The 26,738-nt window shown below is 34.9% G+C and overlaps 2 protein-coding genes across 19 annotated transcripts in view; one reads left to right on the forward strand and one right to left on the reverse strand.

Moving 5' to 3' along the window:
- ORC4 (origin recognition complex subunit 4) overlaps positions 1-7,895 on the reverse strand; it is an 81,996-nt gene extending 74,101 nt beyond the window's left edge. For 2 of the 13 annotated variants that reach the window (XM_081051272.1, XM_081051276.1), the window contains exon 1: positions 7,733-7,887. The gene's annotated coding sequence lies outside the window, so the exon portion shown is untranslated. Of the gene's footprint in view, positions 1-6,824; positions 7,203-7,732 lie in introns of those variants that run through there. The other 11 variants (XM_081051267.1, XM_081051277.1, XM_081051274.1 and 8 more) reach the window with 9 other exon arrangements.
- The window catches only part of MBD5 (methyl-CpG binding domain protein 5), a 380,468-nt gene continuing 361,005 nt past the window's right edge, over positions 7,276-26,738 (forward strand). For 5 of the 6 annotated variants that reach the window (XM_081051256.1, XM_081051260.1, XM_081051258.1 and 2 more), the window contains exon 1: positions 7,837-7,965. The gene's annotated coding sequence lies outside the window, so the exon portion shown is untranslated. Of the gene's footprint in view, positions 7,327-7,836; positions 7,966-26,738 lie in introns of those variants that run through there. The other variant, XM_081051257.1, reaches the window with a different exon arrangement.

Consider the following 26,738-nt stretch of genomic DNA (forward strand, 5'->3'; position numbering starts at 1 on the left):
TTGTGTAAAAAATAAGTGTTCTCAGAACTGCAGAATAAACCATAAGATCTAAAGTAGCAGGAAGGTCATAAAGGAAATGAGGGAAATGAATGGTAAAAGCGTTTACCTATCTCTAATTTTGACTACACAGCAGCTCCATTTATCCCAACTGCAGGGATATTGTAGGGAACTATATTGTGAAGGCCACAAATATAGTTCTCTACATAAAGTGAGAGGTGCTTCAGAAGAGAACTGGAGTAGGCACTGAGGCCTGAGAAGGGGAGGTGATACCCCAGGTGTCTTTCTGGCTGTCATAAGAAAGAGGTCTCATATTCAAAATGCAAAGTTTTCCTAATATCCTAAAAGAAGCCCTGGATGGTAATCTAGTATTCATGTCTTTTGAGTAATCCCCTATCACACTACAGAGATGCCCAGTGTAACCTACAGGATATTGTGGAAATAAGGGAGTATAATTTCTGAGGATAGGCCTTGACTTCTCTTGGACCACCTGTTCTGAAAGAAGCTACATGCCGTGTAGCGAGGGCATGTAATGCGCCATGTAATGAAGCCTCTTCCCAATAGAAACTTGCCAACCACATGAGTGAACCAGTTTAAATGCAGATTCTCCACCTCCTGTCAAGTCTTCATATGACTGCAATCCCAGTTAACATCTTGACTATAACCTCACGAGAGACCAAGAGCCACAACCATCCAAGCTGCTCCTTAATTCTAGACCCAGAGAAACTGAGAAAATAAATGTTTGTTATTTAGGTCACTACTGGTTGCAACTGTTTTGGAGTAGTTTGCTATGTAGCAAAGTATTAATAATACATCCTTTAGAACTTATTAAAAAAACACTGAAAAGTATCAATAATCCAATTATTGATAGAATCAATCAATTCTAGTCACTAACGACTCTCAAATACACACAATCTATAATTACGGATGGGCAATGTAAGCGGAGATAGAAACTAAGAATTAATCAAAAGGAAATACCACAAATTGAAAACAATAAAACAGAAATAAAGAATGCCTTTTATACGTTTAACAATGTAGAAATGATCAAAGAAAGGCTGTTTTAAGGGATAGGAGCAAGGAATTGGGAATATTCTGTTATACGATACTTGTATTATGTTACTTGAAAGTAGACTTGGATTGCTTATATATGTACACTGTAGCCTCAACAGCAACCACTAAAGTTTTTTGTTGTTTTTTTTAAAATATAATTATAGCCGGGGAGAGGAAAAACTAAATTGATTAAAACCAGAGAAGGCAGAAAAAGAGTGGAGGACAAAAACAAAACAAAAACCAAAACCAAACAAAAAAACCAAGGGCAATAAACAAAAAGTAATAAATGTGGTAGATATTAATCCAACTATGTCAGTAATGACTTTAAGCATTAATGGTCTAAATAACTATACCAATTGAAAACCAGAGACTATGAGAGTGGGTAAAAAAACAAGACCCACCTATATGTTGTCTATAAGACACCCACTTTAAATGTAATAACACAGATTAACGCCACAGAAATGGAGAGTATTATACAGTAATCGCAAGAAAGCTGAGGTAACGATATATAATTTTAGCTAGAATAAATTTCAGAGCAAGAAATATGAAATAAAGAGGGCATTATACAATAATAAAGAAGTTAATTTACCAATAAGACATAAAAATCCTTAACGTGTGAGCACCTAACAACAAGTCAAAATACATGAGGCAAAAACTGATAGAACTGCAAGAAGAAATTGATGAATCCACTTTATACTTGGAGATATCAACATCCCTCTATCAGTAATTGACAGAAAATCAGTAAGAACCTACTTGAATTGGACAGAACCATCAGTCAGATGAAGCTAATCGATATTTATAGAATACTGCATCCAACAAGTAGTATAAACATTCTTCTCAAGCTCACATGGCACATTCACTAAGTTAGGTCACATTAGGGGCCAAAAAACACACTTTATATTTAAACGAATAGAAAACATACAAAGTATGCTCTAATACCACGATGGAATTAAACTAGAAATGACTAACAGAAAGATAGCTAGAAAATCCCGTAATACAGAGATTAAAAAACATACTTTTAAATAACACATAGGTCAATGAAGAAAAATCAAGAAAATAATTTTGAATAAAATAAAAATGAATATAAAACCTGCCAAATGTATGAGATGCAGCAAAAGAAGTTCTTAGAGGAAAATTTATAGCACTGAATGCATATATTAGAACAGAAAAAGACCTAAAATCAATAATCTAAGTTTTCACTTTAGGTAATCAGAAAAAGAAAGGCAAATTAAACCCGAAATAAGAAGAAAGAATAAAAATTAGAGCAGAGATTAATGAAACTGAAAACAAATCAATCATGAAAACCTGGTTCAGCCTAAATTTAAAACTGATAAACCTCTAGTCAGTCTAACTAAAAACAAAAGATTAAAAAAGAGAAGACACAAATGACTAATACCAAAAATGACTACTATTTGAAATGAAAGCAAGAGAATTACGACTGATCTTACGGACATTACAATAAAGTAAAATTATAAACTCTATTCTGACAAATTTGATACCTAGATGAAATGGACCAGTTCTCTGAAAGACCAAGCTAACAAAACTTATTCAAAAAGAAATAATCTAAATAGGTTTATCTCTATTAAATAAATTAAATCAATAATTAATAACCTTCCAAAACAGAAAACATGAAGCCTAAATGTTTTCACTGGGGAACTCTACCAAACATTTAAGGAAGGAATAACTTCAACTCTGTAATTGCTTCCAGAAAATATAAAAACTGAAGGAATACTTTCTAAGTCATTTTATGCAGCAAGCATTACCAGACCAAATGTTACAAGTAAAGAAAACTACAGACCAATATCTCACATGAATACACATGCAAAAATTCTCAACAAAATATTAGGAAAGTGAATTGCATAATATATAAAAATAATTTATACAAAGAATAAGTGGGATTTATTCCAGGTATGCAAGGCTCGTTCAACATTCCTAAAGCAATTGATGTGATATGTAACATCAAAAGAATAAAGAAAAAAAATCATGATTTTATCAATAGACGCAGAAAAAGCATTTGACAAAATCCAACACGCATTTGACAAAATCCAACACCCATTTGTGATGAAAATAAAAAGAAATTCAGCAAACTAGGAATAAAAAGAAAGTTGCAAAACAATGGATGGTAATTCACGAAAAATGTTCCTTACGTTAAAACTAATTCATCTGTTGTTTTTAAAGAAATTCTGATGCTTCAAAAACATTTACATAGGGAAGTAAAAAAAGTTTTTATATTTTATTTTCTCTTGTCAACACTGATCATGGCAATATTCAGAAATCCAACTCTGAGGTTGCAGGAAATTTTGGTAATATATAGCAAATAAACATAGTATTATTTTAGAAGAGTATTTAATATAATAAAAATATGTTGGCTATACATTATTTCTTTTAAAAGTACTCAAGAAAACTCTATGATACAACTCTGTTAATAAATGTATAGAAATATAAGTAAAAATGACTAGAATTACATATATCAACATCTTAAAATTATTTCCAGGGGCAAAGATTAAAGATGATTTTCGCTTTTCTTATCACTTTACAGTGAATATATATTGCCTTATTTTGTAACTTTAGAAAATAATCATCTTGCACACTTAAATAAAATAAGGTATAATTTGAATATATAAAGTTATCAGTACTGTGGCACTAAAATTTTTAACTTTTAAACATGTCACAGATATAAAATTTTTTTCAACATGAATTTTTTAGATACATGATGCCCACCAGACATGCATCACAGTGGTACTATAAGACTGGACATGATACTTACAACTGAAGTCTAATTAATGGTTACTATCTGCAACTCAGCTTTTAGAGGAAGTATTTTTTGTATTTTACTCATTGTAATCATAAGCTGACAGAGACATATACACCTAGAAGTGATTATTTAAGAGAGCAATGTCAGTTGACATTTCTGGGTCTATATTAAAAAAATGTTTATTTTAATAAATAGTGAAAAAATAAAAGCACATGGGAGAAAGTAAAAATGTACATATATGTGCCACAAGAAAATCTAACACACTTAAGAACTTTATTCTTGCCAAGTCTGACCTCAACTCTTTGGTCAAAATCTTGTACTAATCTCAATTCCTATATTAATCAAGGAAGCAGTAAAAGACTAACATTTTATTGTGTTTTTATTAGAGGTGAGGAGGGAGATTGGTGGAAGAATGTGAGATTACAGGGAAAAAGAAATTAGGAAAAACTAGCAATCCCAACACATGCTTGAACGTAAGCAGCTAGAGCAGGATTTGGAGTGAAAAGGAGGGGATGAAACTAAAATAAAAGGATGGGGAGCAGCAGTCAGTTTTAGATTTCATCTACCTTCTAGTTTACAATCTTTACTCAAATTATTTTCCCATTTAAGCATTTAGTAAAATGTACAGTTATTCAGTCCCATCAGCCAATCCTGTCTAAATAGGATAAACATAGAACATCATGGTCACTTAATAACCAGTATTGTAATTTGGGCTAGAACTCATTGACAAACCCATCTCCAAAAGACCTGCAGCACTAAAATAGTTAAAATTAAATGGAAGCCTCTATCTCACCCCATCAAAAGATAAATTCTACAGAGGGTAATATAGGACTCTACACTGGGGGATACCAGGCACAGTAGAAGGTGAGGGTATCATAGATGAAAAAAAGTGAATATTGAGATTCCCGAGCTCGCTCTCCCCTTGGTTCGCAGAGACTAGCAATCAGGCTTATGGTAAGTTGGAGCAAAGTTTCTTATAATAGGCACTACTGATACTTTCAACTGGGCAATTTTTTGTTGTGGGTGGCTGTCTTGAGCATTGAGGAATGTTCAACAGCTCCTAGAGCTTCTAGTCATCCGGTTTTAGTTAACAACCCCACTCTGGATAATCAAATGTCTAGACATTGCCAAATATTCCCCGGGGGCTGGGGTGGGGTGGGGGATCATATTGTCACAGACAAGAACCAGTGACTTAGAGGAAGACCAGAAAATCTTTCTCATTGGACTCTTACTAGCCCAATAGAAAAGGCTTCTAAATACCTAAAGAAATGCACATCAGGGTTCCCCACCCCCCAAACTATGCCCCAGCCAGATCTTCCCTCAGTGAGAACCATCAGTAATGACCAAGCCCCAGCCAAGTTCACAGAGACCTGAAATAGCTATCCAATGACCCTTACATAATAAATTTGAACACACAATTAAGGATCATAACAGGGTTAAATATTAACAACATGAGAGAAAATAACATATAACATATAATTCAGTTACATATAGTAGGTAAAATACAGGCAACACTGATCTATATTGTTTAGAAATGCTGACATAGGTGGTTAAAAAAATAGTTGAAATAAAAGTAGAAAGTAATTACCATAAAAATTCAAATAGTGTTAATCTCTGGGAGTGGTGAGGAGGGAGGAAATGGTCAGGAATGGATGGAGGAAGGAGTACGTTTCCAGCGCCTGCAATGTTCTAATTCTTGACTTGGTAGTGATTACAGAGTGTTCACTATATATATTCATTATACTGCATATCTATTATTTGTGCAGTTTTTTGCATATTTAGTATTTTACCATGGAAAAAGATTTTTAAATTGTTATCTAAGGCACTTTAATTGCTTTGCTATAATTATTTTGTGTTATAAGGTGGTAAATATCTGGTTTCAATATAAACAAAATTTTAAGGTACAGGAATCTAGTTTTTATTTCATTTGACAAGATTACTGCACAGAGAAAGTAGTAAGCACTAGGCAATGATGCATATAAATAGGGTACACTGCCAAAACATAACTACAACGTAGAAAAGTAGTACCTTTCTTTAGGTGACAGTGTACCCTAAAGGACCCACTACAAAATTAAATAATAGCAACACAATAAACATGAGGAATTTTAGATTCCTGGTCTTAATAAAAACCATACATGAGTGATAACTTTTCAAAGTACCTTTACAAAAGATGGTAACTGAAAAATTGGAATGATTTTAGTTAAAGACTGTATAAACAGAATGTGAAAAAGAAACAGTGCCATTTTACTAAAATGTTTTACTAATGTAAATTCATGAATCTTTTCTTCAATATTTTGAGTTAGCTCCGATTTATGAGGGAAACATTACTTCCAGCAAAAGCAGGTATAGCACTGAGAAACCAAAGGCCCTAAATGCGAGGCTAGCGACCCAAGACACTTAAAACAAAACGCCCATTGAAAAATCTCTCGTTTACACTGTGGAACGTGACAGCTTTGAAGATGGCCCTTCTCTATCAACTGCAACACTCAACATCAAGGACGACACGAGCCTACGATCCTTTCAGAGAACAGGCAGAGACGTTTCTGCAGCAACAAGGCAAGAAGACCTGGAGGGAAATTCACTCAAGACTTCCCAGCTTGCTCCCTCCCTAAAGCCACTCCAGAGAGGCCGGGAGGGCAGCGGAGTCAGTAAGGGCTGCCGGTCTTAATACTCCGTATGAGCAACGTGTCCAATCCCGTAAGTTGAGAAAATTCACACAGGGATCTTGCCTGTCTCCCTCCCCGGACAAGTCCCCGGCTCTTAGCTGAAGAAGCAGCCACCCGAGGCCTCGGCAGAGGCGCCAGCGACCCCGCTTCTCCCTCCCACCAGGACCTCACTGCCACCGAGTGCAGTCGCCACCCAGCTCCAGATCTAGTACCATCGGGCCTCCCTGCGCTCGCTGGGGACTCATCCACGAGACAGAAGGAATCCGCCTGGTTTCTGGCCTGCCTGGCCTAGACCAGCCTGTCCCCCTTCTCGCTTCCCAGTCTCCAAAGCCTTCCTTTCCCCCCTTTCGACTCGCCTTTCGCCACTGGCTCCCCTGGTCTTCGTCCTGAGGCCAGCCTACCCCGTGTTACCTCGCACAGAAAAGCTCGTCTTTCCCAGGGCAGAGCAGGGATCTAGCCACTGCGGGAATCGCGCCGCAGGATCCCTTCGTCTCGCAGTCCGTTCAGCTTCACCTGCGGCGGCCAACGATCCACCACTACTCCCGGCATGCCCCGCGCACTTACGACTTCTCCCACCCCGCCCACCTCCCGCCCCCCTCCCGCCCCACCACGTGACCTTATTTCCCTCCGTCCACGCCCACTTCCGTTCCTCCACTTTCTCTTATGAGGAGGAGGGGGCTGAGAGTGTTGAAGAGTAGCGACTTCCTCCTACTCCCCGCCCCCGCCCCTCTACCCCCTGCTACAATGTCTTCCGGGTCGCGAGCGCCTCGGAGCCTTCTGGGAAACCATCTCATTTCCTCCCCTCCCCCTCCTCCTGCCTTCAACCAACCAGCCTCCCGTCAGAGAGGGACATGCGCAGTAAGTGCCTCCCGTCTCTTCTACCCGAACCCCCCCTCCCCCCCCAAGCAGAGAGACCCCAGCAGCAGCAGCAGCTGATGATGAAGAGAGAGGCAGTGGCAGAGGGGGGGCACCTTTTATTTCTATTTTTAAAGGGACAGGACACTAATTTTACCCCACTTCAACCTTGAATTGAGGGGGGTGGGGGGAAGGCGGCTGAGTTCCTTCCCCCACCCTCCAGCCCTGAGACCTGAGAGGGGGATTGAGCCTAAGAGAGAAGAAGGAGTTTCTTCTTCGAAAACCCCCATCCACGACTCCTACCCCCTGATCCCTCCAGTAGCCTCCCTCCCGAGCCCCCTCCACCCGCCTCCTCTTTGGCCGTGAGAGGAGGAGAGAAAGAGACCAAAAGCCTCTTAGCAACACAGACCCTTCTCTGCTGCTGTTGCTGCTGCTGCTGCTGCTGTTGCTGCTGCTGCTGCTGCTGCTGCTACTGCTGCTGCTTGGCCCTGGCTGGAGACATCTCACTACACCCAGGAGCAGCCACTTCCCCAGCTCTCCTCCTCCTTCGCCGCCTCCTCCTCCACTCCCCCCCCCTTTATTACCCTTTGTGTCATCCTCCACAGCTCCAGGGAAGGCACTCAAAAGTGGGGGGCAGGAAAGGTAAGTGTGTCTGTGGGGGCTTCATTGCCTTCCTCTGGCTCTGACTTTAACTCCGGGGCAACAGTAGCACCAAACCACATACGCAGTGGAGCTCCGGGGTGAGGAGGGGGTGGTGCTGGGGGGGGGGTGAAGGAGGGGTTGGCGTGGGGAGGGGTGTGTGAGGTGGGGGCCCATCCTGTCAGAGGAGGAAGGGCACTTTTATTTTTATTTGCTGTTGTCAAAAGTGGTTTCTCTCCTCCAGCTAACATCTGATTGTGTCTTGCTCCAGTGGGGGAGAATACAAAAACAACCCCCTCCTTCCTCCAATGAGGCGCCAGGGAAAGAGACAGAAAGAGACACACTTTCTAGATGTCACTTAAGAAAAAATTCATTTGGAGAGCTTTTTTCCTATTTCTCCAGGAAAAGCTCCACTCCATTTGTTTCTGAGTGGGAAAATGTCGGGATCTGGATTGTATTGGAACTGCTTATCCATTTGTAGACCTGAGTGTTTTTCCCTTTTTGGTTCTGTATGTGATTTGGATATTGACTTCAGTGTTGGAAGAGACTTGATTAGTTTTTGCTTTCCGGGTTTAATTTTCCTTTTTCGTTTTGTCTGACTTGCATAGAGAATTTCAAATTTTTAGTTGATAGAGGCCTTTGGTTAGGTTTTGACTTGTATTATTGCCTTATTTTGTTAAATGTTTGTTTCATGTATCAGCATATAAAGTTCAAAGCTTAAAATGCTTCAAGTTTAAATGCCGCTGGTATTTGTCTCTCTCTACATACGTTCATAATATTTTCCATAAGATGAGAATATTAGCTATTTCATGATTAATCTGGGTATTTTTCTAATCTTTGTAACTTGTCTGAACAAGTAATCCCCATTGAAAACTTTATGTTGTTCTGGCTTCGTGGAAGGCCAAACCTCTCCATCAATAGTTTGCTGGGTTGGTACCACTTTCAGTTTTAACTGAATTATTTATTTACTGTTGTAAATTGAGATGAGTTTTTCATCTCTTGGGGTACTGAACCAAATTGCTCACTATATATGAAAGGAGACAAATTTCTAAAATACGTTTTCATGACTCAAAGAAATCATGAAGTTGTAGTTATTATATTCACTGTAGTTAGATATACATTGAAAGATAAATCCAGATTTAGGTTTACAGAATAACAGTTTTGACAGAAATCACTATTCTCCATTTTTACATGGTATGTTCTTAGTGAATGGCTTTCAAATTCAGTGCTGCATTTTATTTCTCAAATGGTATAAACTATGTTTCTGAAATAGGCCTTTTATTAGGGCTTACATTGGAGAGTGGTATTTTGTTTCATACATACATTTCTTTATCTTTTCCTCAAAGATGGATGCACACATTCACACGCGCGCACACACACACACACACACACACACACCTCTCTCTCTCTCTCTCTCTCTCTCTCTCTCTCTCTCTCTCTTTCTCTCTCTCTCTGTCTTTCTGTGTGTGTGTGTGTGTGTGTGTGTGTGTCTCTCACACCCTTTTTTGTTACTGCATTGGAATCTCTGATCCCATAATTTATGTCAGCAAAAAATATTCTTCTGTAAAGCAGCAATTTTGTGATCAGACTGGTAATATGAAAACAGCAATTTGATCAACTAGAAAGGATTGAAGAAAAATCTAGAAGGATATATGACATAAATGTTATAAAGACATGAAAATACTTTTATTTATTTTTTATTTTCTTGATGTTAAAGCCAAAACATAGTGTGCGTATATTTTAGTGGCAAAAAAAAAAATTGCATATGTAGAAACTTGTTCTGTAAAATTGTAATTATCAACTGTGTGCAAAAGTGGGGATTTACACACAGGAAAAAAAAAGCTGTGTAGCAGTAAACAATATGGTCTTATTTCTCTCCTCTCTTGTTATAAATTTGAACAGTTTCTTACCTTTCTCTGAGGTGTAAATGGTGCTTTTAAGCAGAAGTCTGTGCCAAGTTCAAGTTTTTCTCTCAACATCAATATTACAATTCCAGGTCTACCTAGGATTTCTTGCCCTCCCCTTAATACATCTGCAATCTTAACACAGAGATAGAAAGTAGAACTTAGTGAAGAAATCAAGTTTTAGTAAAGGTAGTTGTGTAGATAATTGGGGTGGTAGTTGCCCAGCTGAGTGAAGATTTAGTCTTGAGCATAATACCTTTAATTTACTTACTTTGTTTTCCTTTGAAAACATTCCAGTATCTTACCACCCCCAGGGTTACCGTAAATGGTTTGAAGTTTCCAGACTTCCTCTACGTTGGATAATGATTTACATTTAGAAAACCTTTTATTTTTATTATGGCTTATTTTTTTAAGTATTAAAATATATTTTATGATTGTAATTTTCAGCTAGGTGATATCTTGGAGTCACTTAATCCAACTTTTCATTTTCCATATTGCTGAAGTGCCAAGAGTTTGAGGAACTTGCACAATGTTTCAAGGCCTATAGATGGGCAGAACATGGACCAGAGAACTCAGGTCTCTTTTCATTCACTCTGCTACACTACCTCATTTTCTTTTGTCAGAAATAAAACTATCACTTACAGTCCTTTCTGTATATAGCGCTTAAGGGTCTTGTATGGAGGCATGTTCTTCTAAGACTATTAAGGTAAATAGCTTTAAATCCATAATTTTGTCTATTTATAACTCAATAATTTGTTGTTAATTTTTTTAATGAGGTGCGTTATTACTATTTTGGTAATTATTTTAGCAGCCTCTAATGCTTATTTTTTTCCCTACACTTCCAATTAATCAGTAAAATATAATTCTTGTATTAAGGACCATATACATAAGAAGAATGCGTATTGTATTATGAATGTTTATTGTGAGTCTTGCTCTATGATTACTTAAGGGTGAAGATTTTTGTCTTGTTAGCATTTTTATGCCTCACAGAACAATGTCTGGTGCACAGTAGGTCCTCCTGATTGTTTGTCATAACTGATACTTGAGTTAGGTTTATGTGAATTTCTTTATTCCCATATTTGAGATTCTTTTCCTTTACTCCTTTCTTCTTTCCTTCCTGCTACAATATTTTTTTTGTTTTTACTGTGGCTCTCACTTTTTCTAATCACCAAATTAAATCCTGTTAACAGTATAGTACTCATAATAAATAAAAACATATTCCCCCCTAATTCTTGTACAGGAGGCAATTTGACATAAGTGATATATTTTAAATAAGAGGTGATCAAAAACTTCCAATTAAAAATTTAGTAGCAAATATTCAGGGTACACTTAACTTTCATTTTACTGAGTGGTGCAGTAGTTTGTTGGAATGATTAGGCTTTTACCAGCTCTATAAAGCAACTGTTACTTAGGTGACATGTTTCCCTGACTTTGTTTTTTTGGTCCTTACCCAGACAATTACCAACTTTCCAGTTTTCTATGGATATGAAGATTTACTCCTAGTCATCAGTGGGACCCCATGAAGTCAGCCAGAAAGCCTATGTCCAACTTATGTATCTTTGCAAACTTGTCTGGATTTTGAATGTATGTGCAAAACAGATTGTACTTAGTTATTCATTAAACATCTATTGAGTATCTACTGTCTGTCAGGCACTGTGCTAGGCATCTGAGAAAGAAGGATGGTCCCTACAGTTAATGTGAAGAGATATCTTAATTGTATTCTAGAAGCATATTGGTCATATCTTTATTTTGATGTTTCTACCTAAATAAATTTTATATTAACTAAATGGATACTGTTAGGTGGAAAAAAATGTGTGTTTAAGAATGATATTGCTGTATTTTATTAAAATAGAAAAATATAAAGAAAAATTTTCCACTTAATACTGTATTCTGGAGATTTCTATTCTGTATATAATTCACTAATTTTAAACCATGAAAGTAGTCTATGTGACTATCCTTGCTAGTATTTTATTGCTATATACTTTTATTTGATGGTGACCAACACTGTTCATTAAAGTATCTCTTATTAAATTATTGCAACAACAAAAAAAAAACCTTTCCCAACTTAAACTGTTTTCCTCAAAAGTAACTTTTTTTCTTTTTATATCTCATACAACAGTTTATCTTTCGTGGTTCATTGGAAGACATTATACTTTATCATTCTGAGAGTTAGCATGTTTCCCCCGAAAATAAGACCTAACCGGAAAATAAGCCCTAGCATGATTTTTCAGGATCACATCCCCTGAACATAAGCCCTAAAGCGTCTTTTGAAACAAAAATTAATATAAGACCCAGTCTTATTTTGGGGGAAACATGGTATTTTCTACCATAGTTTAAGCTGACAGTATGATTTAATTATCATTGAATAATTATAGTATATACTATATAGAAGTTTTGGAATTTTTAATGTGTACTCGATATATTCTTCCAAGATCCTCATAAGAAACTTCCCAGTTCTAGTTCTAAATTAGTTGCATGTTTAGTCTCTATAATGTGATATTGTTTCTATAACTTTAGTAAAATGAATTGCAAGTTTCTTAGTTTCTTAGTTTCAAAAACAAAGACTACTATCTTGTTCCTCTCATGGCTTTCATATGTAATTTAAAAGTGTATTAGAAAGAAAGAGATTCCCTAAATTTCCTTTGCCCTTTTAAAATATACCTTTTAGAATAATACTGATTTATTATTTAAAAGGAAGGGATCCCTTGCTTGTACAGTATCTTATGAAGACATACAGACTTCTCATGTTCAATTCTGATCTCTTTCACATTCATTCTTAATTTTCTATTTTAGTAATAGTCACAGTTACTATTTATTATTATAAGTGCCTAGCACTGTGATAAATATATCAATCCCAGTTAGTCCTTACAGTTGCCTGGTGAACTTTGTAACATTGACCCCATCTTACAAATGAGGAAACCAGTTACTGACAAAACAGCATTTTATTATATAGCAGCATAATACTCTATCACTGTAAATTCATGACACTTTCTAATTCAAAACACAGTCACAATAAAGAGTTTTATCAGTAAGTACTCTGATAAACATTAGTAAAATCATGGCCCCAGTAGTTTATTGATAGAGTGAAGGAAAATTTCTAAAAGTTTTCAAGGACAGAAAAACAAAAACCCAATCCTTTATAAGTAACATAGAAGCAGACCACTATACAACTTGAAATAAAATATACATAGTCAATCTTCTCTTTTACATGGCAAAAATGACACTTAGGCCTTCTACATATTAAACTTATTGTGTTTTTCATGGAGTTACATTAGCATTTTTCTACATGATGTTTGGAGATTCCAACAGTTCGTGACCCAATGAACATTTACTATTTAAATTTTTATGTAACTATGGATAGTGGAAACCTCTAAACAAAGGGGAGTTTATATTGCCTAGTGCTTCAGTGTGTATATACATACCTTCTGGACCCTCTACGTATCTTGCAATACTTTCATAATTGATTAATAAACTGAATAGAATTAAGTTTAATGTACTCTTTTTTTTTTTAGTACTCCTTAAAGTCAGGAATATTTTTAGTATAAGAATGGACTTGTTGGATTCTCTAGATGCCTAAATTATTATACAGTTGTTCTTTAAAGCAGCTACTGAATTAAAATACTTTTCGACCCATGTAACCAGAGTTGATTTTTACATCCTCTGCTTTTAGGAGGAAAGAATAATTTTTTAAAATTCTATCTTATTAATCAAGTAACTTTACATCCTTCCTAAGTAAGTACACATTCGTCCTATATACTTACACTGACTCTGTCGCCCTATAAGTATTATGCCAGTGCATTAAGACCCAAGGAGTTTGGAAATATTTTTAAATGCTAAAGAACTATTCTATGTCATCTATTATACTTCAGAAAGGAAAGTTTAGAACAAATGTGGGTTTTTTTGCTTTTAAGAACAATCTGAATAATTGATGGGGGAGAATAAGTTTATGGTCCCAAATAATTTCCTTAGATAATCTAAAGGTAATTCAGTTAAAAGTAAAGAGTCTAACTTCAGCATTTTTGTTTGAGGTACGTCTGTATCATGTAAGATTTCAGAAGTTCGAATGACTCAGTATAACTCTTCAGAGAGACCACGTTGAGAACCAGGCTTAACCTTTATTAAGGTATATCTTTTATGTAGCTGGAAATAATGGAAAAGAAAATCACTAATGATATCATACCTGGTTTAAGTCCTTATTTCAGTTGACATATATAACTTTTTTTCTAGAGAACTTGTAATTAAATTCTATCATTAATTTATTAGAATGCATTGTTTTTTTCCCCCCTTCTTCCATCTCCGCCCCCCCACCCCCCAACTCCAGTTCAAGCCATTGTTTCTCAGTCTAGTCGTGTAGGACACAGCTCCCTGGCCCATGCTGGTGTTCTGAGCCTTGCCCCCCGCCACCCGCCAGGCGGTGATACTTTGGCTGCTCACAGCAGCTCACGGCAGCTCTCGCCAGCTGCTGGCCACTCACACTGGCCACCGGCCGCTCCTGGCAGCACACAGCAGCCCTAGAATGTATTGTTTTAAAGGACTAAAATGAATTATATAAATCAATTTACCAACCTTGCAATGACAAATAATTTTTGCACATCGATGTTTCTCTGAGTTCTTTGCCAACCAACCAAGATTCCATCAATGAGAGGAAAAATTTCTGTATGGTGCTAGTGTTACAACTGACATTTCTTGTACCGCCATTTTTATAGGGGAAAAAAAATTAATATCTAGATCTCAGAAGTTAGAAGTAAAACTAAATTGTTTATTATAGTTGACCAAGTACTAACTTATATTTAGATTTATCCTTGTATTCAAAACTATTGTTTTTTACACACCTTGAGTCCAGAAGTGTCTACTAACCTGTTGACCATTAATTAACTTAATCCATGCATTCTTAATGTTGCTAGTACCTAAAAATAATAATCTAGGCTATATACATACATTCACTGAAGTTGGGGGTAGGGAAGTATTCTGTATTCAACAAAACGAAGTATTGATTTTTAAATAGCTTCCTTACCTGGGATATACTGATCTAAAAAGCAGCAGCTATGTGAGACAAAAAGGAATTTTATTTATTGGGAAAGTTAAATGTAAAGTTTATCACTAATGAATATTAAGCAATATCAAAGTATTTAGAAAGTCAAATACATGTTCCAGTAATGACAGAAATTTAGAGCCTATTTTTTTACCATTATTCCAAAATGATTTTCCTTCTTCCACATTTGTCATACAGGAGTTTATGCTGAAGGATTTCTTGGCCATTTTAGAGACTGTAATCTAGTTAAAAGGTTTGTTTATGCTTCCCATCTCTGTTCTGCTGATGGTATTAGAATGCAGGCCAGAGCCAGACATCTAACTGTTTATAACATTCAAACTTCAATTAAAGCTACAGTGTTCAGTTCACTATATATCAGAAAGCTTACCAGCTACAAATGTCACCTTTAATGATGACAGTGATTTTGTGTAGCCATAAGCTTTCCATGTCATGCCACTCTTTATGAATACCTTTTATTTTCATTTAGGAGGTATTAACAGTTAATTTTTATAGAAGTCTAAAAATATAGCATATTTCTATTATAAATAGTACAGTATTTCCTTTAACGATATCTTTTGATAGTAAAATCTGACAGCTTATATTATTGCATATCTCATTTAAGTAGTCCCAGTTTAGTTTTTTTCTTTTTAGATTAGTAAATTCTGTAGTGGATGTTAGTTTGCTATCCAATTGATGTGAGTCCTATTCTTACTTTGAAGAATGTAGCAATATGTTGTCTATTAAAAAACAAAAGTAGTAATCAAATTACTCCAGTGTTCTTACATGTATAAGAGGAGACTAGACCCGCATACTACAGATGTTAATTTAATCTTATGTTGCTTTTCTGGTTAGCTGCTCCATTATTTGTGGTTTCTATGTTCTAAATATGTTGGTAAACTGTTTTAAAACTCTTGTCTTCTAAAGCTGTTAAGATTTCTTAAAAAAACATTTCTCCAGCAGCTTCTCTGTTTTTGCACAATTTACCTCAGTGAGTCAGAAAATGAATTCTGTGTGTATTTGTTTAAATTTTCTAAATAGTAGGTAGATTTGCTATATTATGTTTCTTTTTCTTTTTATAAAAATAAACTTAGTTTTTTAAATTTTAGACTTTAATTTACTAAATGTATACATTCTTTATATATACATGTATATTTTTATTAAAATATAAATTTATAGAAGGTTTGAAAAGATGAAAGAATTAGGATGAAAAATTAAATTGAATGATTACTTGCTAAAACTCTTAATTTTAATTAAGAAATATTACAATGGAAAAATTTATATTACTCATTTTCTTGGGCACTGAAAGAAATTATCCATTTATTTTGGACTATTATTGTAAGGTAGAATGTTAGGAAGTATTACCCATAGTATCTGAAAAAAAGGACTACCAACAACCATGCAAAATTTGGATTTGCAGGCTAAAAACGTGGAAAGATCTCTAAGACAAGCTAAGTTGAAAATAAGTCACTAAATAGTATGCACAGTATGATCACGTTTATGTAAAAAAAAAATACACATGCAGAATAATATGCATGCAATATATTCAAGTATATATTTGCATATATAATATATATTTTATGCTGTATGCATATATAATTATAAAATAAAAAATTGTGTAAAACATATGCCTTATATTTATGTAAATGTATTAAGAAAGGGTCTGGAAAACATTACCAGATTATATCCTTGGTTTATAGAAAGCACATATGTGGGATGCTGGAAGGTTGCAGAACTCTTATTGTTTTGTATACTTTAGCATTACTTGGATTTATTTTTAATAGTAAGCTTGTATTCATGTAGTAATTTTATCATGGAAGAATAGTAAATGTATGAAAGGAATGAGATAGAATGATCCAGGAAAATTGCAGTTCTAGCTCCTAATGGTCACATGAATATACGTATCTTGAATACCTTGAAGAGCATTGAGTATTGGCTAACAGTCATCATAGCTGGATACAGAATAAAGTCTGTTAGATTGATCTAATCTTATCTAACAGGATGAAAAGCCTAGTTAATTGAGAGAGGAACAATGGATATAATCTATCTTGATTTTTAAATATTTTGCTTTTCATTGCAAAATACATTTCTCACTATCCTGGGAAAATGTAGACTGGAGAACCTACAGTGTAGAATGTCAGTCAAATTGTTAGACAGTAAGTTAGTTTCGGTCTGATTTAAGATGTAATATATGGGCCTAATATGGACTTTCATTATTTTAATCAGTGATCCAAATAATTGTATGTTCATTCAAAATACAGATGGCATAGTCACTTAACATTTTCATGTTTTCTATATTCAGGTACTGGTTTGAATAGAAGACAAAAATAAAATGGAAGGTTTTAAAATTAAGTCCCTGTTTTTTTTTTAAGTGACTGAAACATGTACTTGAAAAACACTCCAAGAGCCTTTGTAAAATAACATCAAACTGAGTATGTAAGTATGCAGACTAAAGAAGCAATTAGAATTCTGTGGAATTTATCACAGTGGGCTTCCTGGGAAGACATGAGTTCATCAGAGTTTAGGTAGAGGAGAGATCCTAGGTTGGCACAGAAGAGAGTAATTCAAGTAAAGCCAAAACTTCCAATGGCATGAGGGGATGAGGAAGCCTATTTTTACTAGCTTGAAAGCTAGGATTAAATTCAGCATAACCTGGTAAATTAGGAAAGTGGATGGAAATAATATACCTAGCATTTATGTTTTTAAAACTTTATTTTCCAGAATGCAGGTCAGAAAAGAAATGGGGGGTAGGTGGAGGGGGGAAGAACACTTGCATAAAAAAACAGGAAAGTAAATAAATAGCACTTTGCAATTATGACGGGAAAATCTGTTATAGTCTGAAGCAACTATTTTCTGAATATGAGTTGGAAATGAAACACTATAGTTAAAACAGGAAAATTTTATCCAGGGATACTGAGGATTTTTTTTACCTTTCATAATTAAATTCATACCCAGGTTGGTCCCTAGAATCAGTAGTAAATAGTGCATAATTAAAACTATAAATATTATATATAAATTAATTCTAAAAACAACAAAAAAGATACAGATGATGCTGTCTCCATTTAATTTATAAGTTTACTTGCATCTAATTTCCAACTGGCCCATCATGTAAATTACCATCTCACCTACTCCTACCACCAGGAATTTGAACTTTTTCCTAAAAATTAACGAGTTTAAAGCGTTCTAGCAAATGGCTCTGTATTTTGTTTCTGCCCGAAAAGTCAGTGATTTGGGGTCAGGGGGTGATGTAGGGGTCATTGACTCAGTGTTCGTTATCTTTATTTTTTTTTTGTTTTTTACCAGTGGTTTGCCAGTGTCTTTCTTGCACAAATACATGTTGATGCCTATTGTATGCTCACTGCAATAGTGAGCAAAAATAGACATGGGTCTTGATCTTCTGAACTTACATCCTAGACCTAGAGAAGGGTATTAATCAAATGATATAAATAAATGCAAAGTTGAAACTGTTCCAATTGCTGTAGAGAGGTACATGGTATTTAATATGTGGGCGTTTAGAAGGATAATTTAACCAATCACTGGAATCAGGGGAACCTTTTTATTTTTTTTGTTTTTTGTGTTTTGTTTTGTTTTGTTTTAAGGAAAAGTTTAGTTAGCTGAAATCTTGATGAATTAGAGTTAACTTTATCCAGAGGGAGAAAAAAGTATATGGAAGGAAGGAACAGTATGTACAAAGGTCCTGAGGGAGGAGAGAGCATTAGTACCTCACATTAAATTAAGGTCAAAGTGACAAGTTAAGAACTAGAGAGACATGGTAAAAGGTGATTCTAGGGAGTTATGTACCGTGTTTCCCTCAAAATAAGACCTAACCGGAAAATAAGCCCTAGCATGACTTTTCAGGATGACATCCCCTGCACATAAGCCTTAATGCATCTTTTAGAGCAAAAATTAATAAAAGACCTAGTCTTATTTTCAGGGAAACACAGTAGGAGCCAAACTGTAAGATGTTGTAGACCAAGGTTGTCTTTATCCTTAGGGTTAATATTTAAGCTTAGACTAATATTCTTTATGCTCAGTGCAAAAAACTTACTACTTATAAAAGGGTTGTGTTACAAAAGTTTATTTCAGTTTAAAATTCGTAAAGCTTTTTTCCATAGAATCATTGTAGAATCATTGAAGTCTCATGAAACCCCTTAAACACAGACAAAAATGGAAACTTGTAAATATTATGTTGTGCCCTAAACCTAACCAGGTAGAGATTAGAAAAGAAAAACAAGAAAAGGCATTAAGATTGATGTCTGTCTGTATTCAGGAGAATGTCCTAGGTGTGATTGACTACTAAATTGTGAATAATGAAGAAGAAAAAGGCCTGCAAGTGTACTAGGCTGGTGTAAGAGATCACAGCAAAGGTCGTAGGGGACACATCACATTGGACAACTTGAGAAGACCCTCAGCTGCCACCTGGATATGAAACAGTGTGATATCTGGAGCAGACCAAGACAGGGAAGGTAGAAAACATCACATTCACAAATTGAATGTTTGGAATGTAGTGCCCTACATTTGTGTCAATGTTATTAGAATACAAAAATTTTTTAAATTCTTTTAAGAAAAGCAGAATTGCAAAATGATAGCAATATAGTGCCAACTGTATTTTGGCTATTTTTGGAGGAATTCATACAGTTACAAAGAATTATAAATTGCTGTTACGTCAGCTATTTCAGACCTTGAAAATACAATGTACCTTACTTGGAGTAGTACTTTTAAAGACGAAGTTGAAGAATATTTATTTTTAATTCTTATTTTCCATCTAACTTATAACATTGTCAATAAAATTTCTTTATTTCATGTTGATTAAGTTTCAAACCCCTTTCAATGCCAGTTTATGTTTGTATTAAGTAATAAATAATCTAATAACTGAAGATCAAGAAATGCCCCAAATATTAAGAACATTATTTTAAAAATGGACTAAATCAAAAGAACTTTATTAAAATCAAAATACCACAAAGATTTGTTAAATTGTAAGGAAGAGGTAAAATATGTGCAAGCCTTCTTTGAATAGATAATGAAGATCACATTACTATTGGCTGATGAATTCTGCCAATGCACTGAAATCACCTGATCTTAAACTTAACTTTCTAGCCTTCTCAGCTGTGGCACACCATGCTTTTAAAGCAGATTAATATCTAAAATTCAGAACTATAGAACTGAGTTTAGTGATTATTCATTCACTTATTTGATTTTTTACTTATGAAACATTTTAAATGAGACAATATCACTAGCATTGATTTCTTTTTCAGGCAGCATCTAGCAGACCATTGATGAGATTCATAGACCCTAAGTGTTTAAAAAGACAGTTTACTAAATTTATCCAATAACTCTTAAGGGGTCAGTGTATTTTCTAAATAGAAATGAAGGATCACTTGGTAATTTTTAAGGGACTTATGTGTTTTCTACATGTCTATCAAAGTGTATTGTAGAGATCCGTAGTTCTGTGTTAATAGGTATGACACTTCTCTCTCACGCCCATGGTTCCTTTATCAGATAAAGTTTAGAAAACATGATTGCAATTAAAGAATACTCAACAAGATGTTTTGCTGCAATAGTAATCACTAACACTTACTGAGTGTTTACTCTGTGCCACACACTGTGCTAAGCATTTTTAATCCTCTTAACCAGAAAACAGATTCTGATGGGACACACTTCAGGAACATTTTCTTCATATTATTTCACTGCTTATAATCATGTATCCAAAAATTTCTGTAAAAAATGTAAAAGTGAGACAAATATCATTTTCTGTTTTAACAACCCTACAGCTTTGGGAAAGAAAGGTTATGAAATTTATTCTTAAAATTAAATATTGAACAACTTAATAATATGTTTCTATACTCTTCTATATCCACAGTACCTACAGATGATCAGTGATAACCATTAGACTCTTTGTTAACAGGGAGCAATCTTTAGAGCTCCCAAGACATTCCTGGGTTTCAAAATTGGCTCCATATACTGTATACAACCTATAGTACTCATATACCTACAACTTTCAGTGAGTTGTTAAGGTTCTGAGCTTTAGTTTGTTTGTAAAATTAGAATAGTGATGCATTTCTCAGAGAGTTGTGACTAAAGGATAGAATGCATATGAAGTCCTAGCATGTTGTGGACATTCGCTAAAACTTCCTTTCCTTTTCTGTCTCTGCTCTATTAGTAATAACCAACCCTCAGAATGTTTGTAAAATTATATATGCATTACATTTTTAATTTTTTTCTATTGTAAAAATACCTTTACCTATTACTTTTAAAACTGTTTTAAAGCTTTCTTGAATTTCTGCAAATGCGGACCTGATTTACTTCATCTTTTTGCTTTGCTGCATTTTGCTAATAAAATGGGGCAACTATAAATGCTGTGGAACTCAGATATTAGAGAAATTTAAATAAATGGCCACATTTATTTGTTAAAGTAAATATTCTACTTATAGTTCACAGCAGTGCTTTTGATAATTTTTTAAAAAAGATTTTATTGGGGAAAGGGAACAGGACTTTATTGGGGAACAGTGTGTACTTCCAGGCATTTTTTTTTTCCAAGTCAAGTTGTTGTCCTTTCAATCTTAGTTGTGGAGGGTGCCGTTCAGCTTCAAGTTGTTGTCCTTTCAGTCCTAGTTGTGGAGGGCGCAGCTCAGCGCCAGGTCCAGTTGCCATTGCTAGTTGCAGGGGGCACAGCCCACCATCCCTTGCAGGAGTCGAACCGGCAACCTTGTGGTTGAGAGGATGCGCTCCAACCAACTGAGCCATCCGGGAGGCAGCTCAGCTCAAGGTGCCATGTTCAATCTTAGTTGTAGGGGGGGGAGCCCACCATCCCTTGCGGGACTCCAGGAGTTGAACCAGCAACCTTGTGGTTGAGAGCTCACTGGCCCATGTGGGAATCGAACCGGCAGCCTTCAGAGTTAGGAGCACGGAGCTCTAACCGCCTGAGCTACCAGGCCGGCCCCTGATAATTTTTTTAAGTGAAGTAATATGTGAATAGGTTTTCTTTCTTTGTCTTATTTTTCCTACATTAAATAGGCAATGTTTCAAAAGTTAAGAGCCTGGACTCTAGAGCCAGACTGTCTGGATTTAAATCCCTGCCTTACTTCTTACTAGCTGTGTGACATTCTGTGCTGCCACTTTCTTATTACTAAAATGGGTGTAATAATTGTACTCACCTCAGGGTTATTTAAATATATATACATATATCTCACCTTTAAAAATGCCAGGCACATACTAAATATGTCAGATTTTTAGGTGGTATTTTATATTTGTCAAAATTTTTATATTCTTTTTACTTCTTAATCTTATTGCTGATAGTGGGGAAAACTATCCCTATTGTTTCCCTTCTAGAAACTGAGACACAGAAAATTCAGAACCTTTTAAAGCATGACAGTAGAAACATCAGTAGAAAGACTAAAATTAGAATTTGAAATACTTCATGTGCCAGTATGCTGAGCCAAGGTATCTTTACTCCTTATTAAGTATTCAAACAACAAACCTATTAGTTGGCAAAATAAATGTGAGAAGTCTGTTGTTCTGTCCTTCAGAAATTTCATTGGCTCCTATCTCCTTTGGATGTGTCCTCTTAATTAAGATTGATTCACTGAAAGATTCTTTTTTTAAAAATTGTTTTAAATAGGATTAGACTAATGAAAGTTAAGCGTTGGCCTAGCTATCCCTTAGGACATTTGAGGGTTAAATATCTTTTTTAAGTTATCAACTGGCTCCCTTCCACCCCAACCTTTGATGAACTAAATCAAAACCTTTTTTCTAATGTTATCAGTATTTTAGTACTATATAATATGGGTTTAGTGTGCCTTCCCGAGTCACCCTAGAAGCTTGACCATCATTCTTAATTTAGTTTCTCTGAAAAACGATTCCATGTTTGAAAAAATAAATTATTGTACAGTGAACTTTTGAAAAATGTTAGGATTATAAGAACAGTATTTATATTTTTATGCACATGTGAGAGGAAGATTTTAAATAGATGTTTATCTTTTTCTTGTTTCAAATATTGCATAGTGTCTGTAATTCATCAATTTAAGAATGTGATGAACAGTTTGGTTGAGATCCAGGAAGTAGATGATGACTGAAAGACTCAGAGAGAACCATCTCATTAACAAAGGACTATAAATGGCTTCTTACACAAATAAGTAATAGGAGAGTATCTAATTCCAAATTTGTAATTACTGTTCATAGTTGCTTAGGAGGTAGGGATTATTATGTGAAATAATTTTCATGAATTTTTCTTTTAAAAATAACAAAACTTAAAATTTAGTATTCCAGTCAATTAATAAACATTTATAGAGATTTTCACATAAATCCCACTTTTAGTATAGAAAACTAAACAAAGATAATTCTGTATGTGTTTAAAATAGCAAGGTATTCAAAGACACAATGTCCTTGCTATTTTCCACATGTAGTAATGTTTAAATTTTGTAAACAAATTCTACAAAATGTTTTCTCTTTTTTGTTGTTGTTGTTGGTATTTTCATATATTCATTCTGCTGATTAGGGCCATAGATTCAGAGAACCTAATCATCTAATAACCCAGTTTAAAACTCAAATTTTGTAAATCCTGATGTGATCATGCCACTTTAAATTTTTGCTAAAAAAAATTGTTATGTTTAAATAATCTTTTTTAAAGTTATGGCTTGTGGAAAGGATTATTCTCTTTAAATGAGACGGTTGTGGACATTTTAGACTATTATTAAGGCCAACGTCAGCTGCTAAGGGAAATCAAATCCTGACTCAAGGAAATACTAATCTTTTTATAGGCAGAAATTTTTTTCAAAGAGGAAAAAACATACACTGTATTCATATTACATAGGCAGTTAGGTAAGAAGAGTCCTAGGATTGAGAAGCGATCTCAGGTTTTTCATAGTGGTATAGAGAATCATAAATATTTATTCATGCAGTTACTTGTTCTACAAATGTTAACTACTTTCCATGAGCCCAATATTCAGCAATAAAGATAGGCAGGGACCATAGAACTTAAAGAGTTATTGACTTCACAAAGAACAAACAGTTCTTTCAGGTACGTAGAGAATGGGAATATAAGTTGAGTTGTAAGACAGATATTTCTAAGTGATAATAATAAAGGCATGTCATTTTCAATGTCTCGATTTTATTGATGAGGAAATAGAGACCAGAGAAAAGACTAATGGATTATCCAAGATAACACAGAAAAGGGTATATTTAGGACCTAGGTCCCCTGCCTCCATCTCTGCTTATTTTTGCCACTTGATTAAAGCAGGAAACTGAAAGAGGAGAAGGCAAGGTGCCTAGAAAGTTGGACCAGGCACTTTGGACTTGCATGTAGTTAATATAATATAAGGAGTTAGACTTTGGAAACTTAATTCTTCATGTTTGTTTTTTATGTTATTTGAATTTCTTTAATTTTTGTTGGTTCTCCTTTAACATTCACCACATAGTCCTTCAGGATCTTGCTAAATCCATATTTGTACAAAAATTTTTAAAGGTAGCTCTGTGCCACTGGAAGCCACATATGTTGGTGTCATGGTTCCTGAAACTCTTGTCTACGATAGCTTTTCAGTGGTGTGCTTTTTTTTCTTAGTAAAGAAAGTTGTTTCCTTTAATTATCTTGAATTTACTTAGCTACTGTGTACTTGTTGCTGGTAAAAAAAAAAAAATAGGATTGTGGAAGATTAAAGACAATTTTTCCTGGGAACATTTTGATCTAACACTGGTTTGAAATCCTGCTACTACAGACTAATCCTGTGTATGTCTCGTAAGAAAAGACTTCATAACAAATTAGAAAGGGCATTCCAATCACATAAGGTTTTGATTAAATTAATATAAGAATATGTAAGAAAGTTATATGATTTCATGATTGTTTTCATTATAATTTTTGTATTTGATGTTTGGTGTTACTATTTAAATTCCTTTAGGGTAACAAACAGTTTAAATGTTTTTTAAAGATATTAAATCGAAAAACTAGGTACACATCCTAGTAACTTAGTTTGACTTGGGGACAGCATAGCACAATTATAGGATCACACTTTGAGAAGTAAATAAACTGTTTGAAAGTTGAAGCTGCACAGCTAGACATAGTAACAACAGGAAACATCCCACCTACAATGCATATGGCACTGGAGAAAGATGGTACAACAAAATACAGACAAAAATAATGACTGGGAGTAAAAATGCCTATTCTGCTTTACAACCTTAGATCTGTCATCTCAGAAATAATGATACTGTATCTTTCTTCCAGATATAATATGATATGAACATAATTTGTAAGAAAACTTGTTTTCTTTAAGTATCCCACTTCATATTTATATATTATTTATAGTTAGAATATAATGTCTCCTGCATGTTTTAAACTATTATTTTTCTGGTATATATTTGTGGTTTTGTCTATTTGTCTATTTTGTCTATTTGTGTATATTTGTGGAACACATACTATTTTCACTTTATCTTTGTGCCAAATTTTAAGAAATTTGTTACATGAAAAATTGAACATACAAAGGCTGTAAAGTAAATTGTGAAAAGGTTTTACTGAAGAATTCCTTTAAATAGAAAGCTCTTCTGTTGCATTTAACTGGTTTTAAAATCACTTCCTACTCTGGGCTAAAAGAGACACAAGAAAACTCGGTGTTGGAATGTCAGAAGCCACTGCTGCTTGAATAGGAACCAGAGATTCGGGTAAAACATTTCTGAAATTTTAATCATCAGCTAATTGTTTCACACGTAGAAACTCCCTTTGCATCTCACTTCTGAATATATTCACTTTATTGAGTTATGTAATATTCGTTAATTTTATTATCTTTGAAATTAATTTATAGAGTCTATATGAAAATAATATATGGAGTAAGGAGTTTTATACATAAAATGATATTATTTTGTGAGTATCAATTAAGCACAAGAGTACTGACTTGTCAGTTAATGTTTTGAAATATTCGCTAGTAGTTAGGGTATAGGCTATTGCTCCTCATTTACTGAAAGGGAATCCAGTGGGTCTATAATACTGGACTATTGTCCAGTTTCATATTTAATCTGAGCACCTTACTGCTAGGTAATATATTCTTTTTTTTTTTTTAATTTATTTATTTTTATTAGTTTCAGGTGTACAAGACAAGGTAATACTTAGAGGTTCATCATTTATATCCCTCACACTGTGGACCCCCCTCCCCCCATCCCCCCATCCACTATCCCTCCGACCTCACACCGAGCTATCACATTATATATATAAAATTATAGTTGGCATTCATTAATGTTTAGCTTCTGGAGTACAATGCCATGATCAGGCATCCACAGTATCCCTGAGGTGGTCTCCCAAATAGGACGCATGTCCATCGGATACCCAACAAAATCTTTACAACATTATTGAATACGTTCCCCAAATTAATTTTCAAAAGACCCTGAGGCCATCTTGTGGTTACCAGCTGCTTCCTAATCCCTTCACTTTTCCCCTTATCCCCCCCCCCCGCCCATCTAACAACTCTCAGTTTTTTCTTTGTGTCCCCAAAACTGTTTCTGATTAGTTCATTCACATATTCTTTTCTTTAGATTCCGCATATAAGTGAGATCATATGGTACTTGTCTTTCTCTTTCTGACTTATTTCACTTAACATAATGTTATCTAGATCCATCCATGTTGCTACAAATGATAAGATTTCTTTCTTCTTTATGGCTGCGTAATACTCCATTGTATAAATGTACCACAGCTTCTTAATCCAGTCATCTACCGATGGGCATTTCGGTTGTTTCCATATCTTGGCAATAAACATTCAAAAAAGAATTATCACCTATTCTCCTCAAGCTCTTCCAAAAAATCCAGAAGGAAGGAAGACTCCCAAACACTTTTTATGAAGCCACTATCACCCTGATCCCAAAAGCAG

Source organism: Rhinolophus hipposideros (genome assembly GCF_964194185.1).
Source record: "Rhinolophus hipposideros genome assembly, chromosome: 6".
In the NCBI taxonomy this organism is placed as follows: domain Eukaryota; kingdom Metazoa; phylum Chordata; class Mammalia; order Chiroptera; family Rhinolophidae; genus Rhinolophus; species Rhinolophus hipposideros.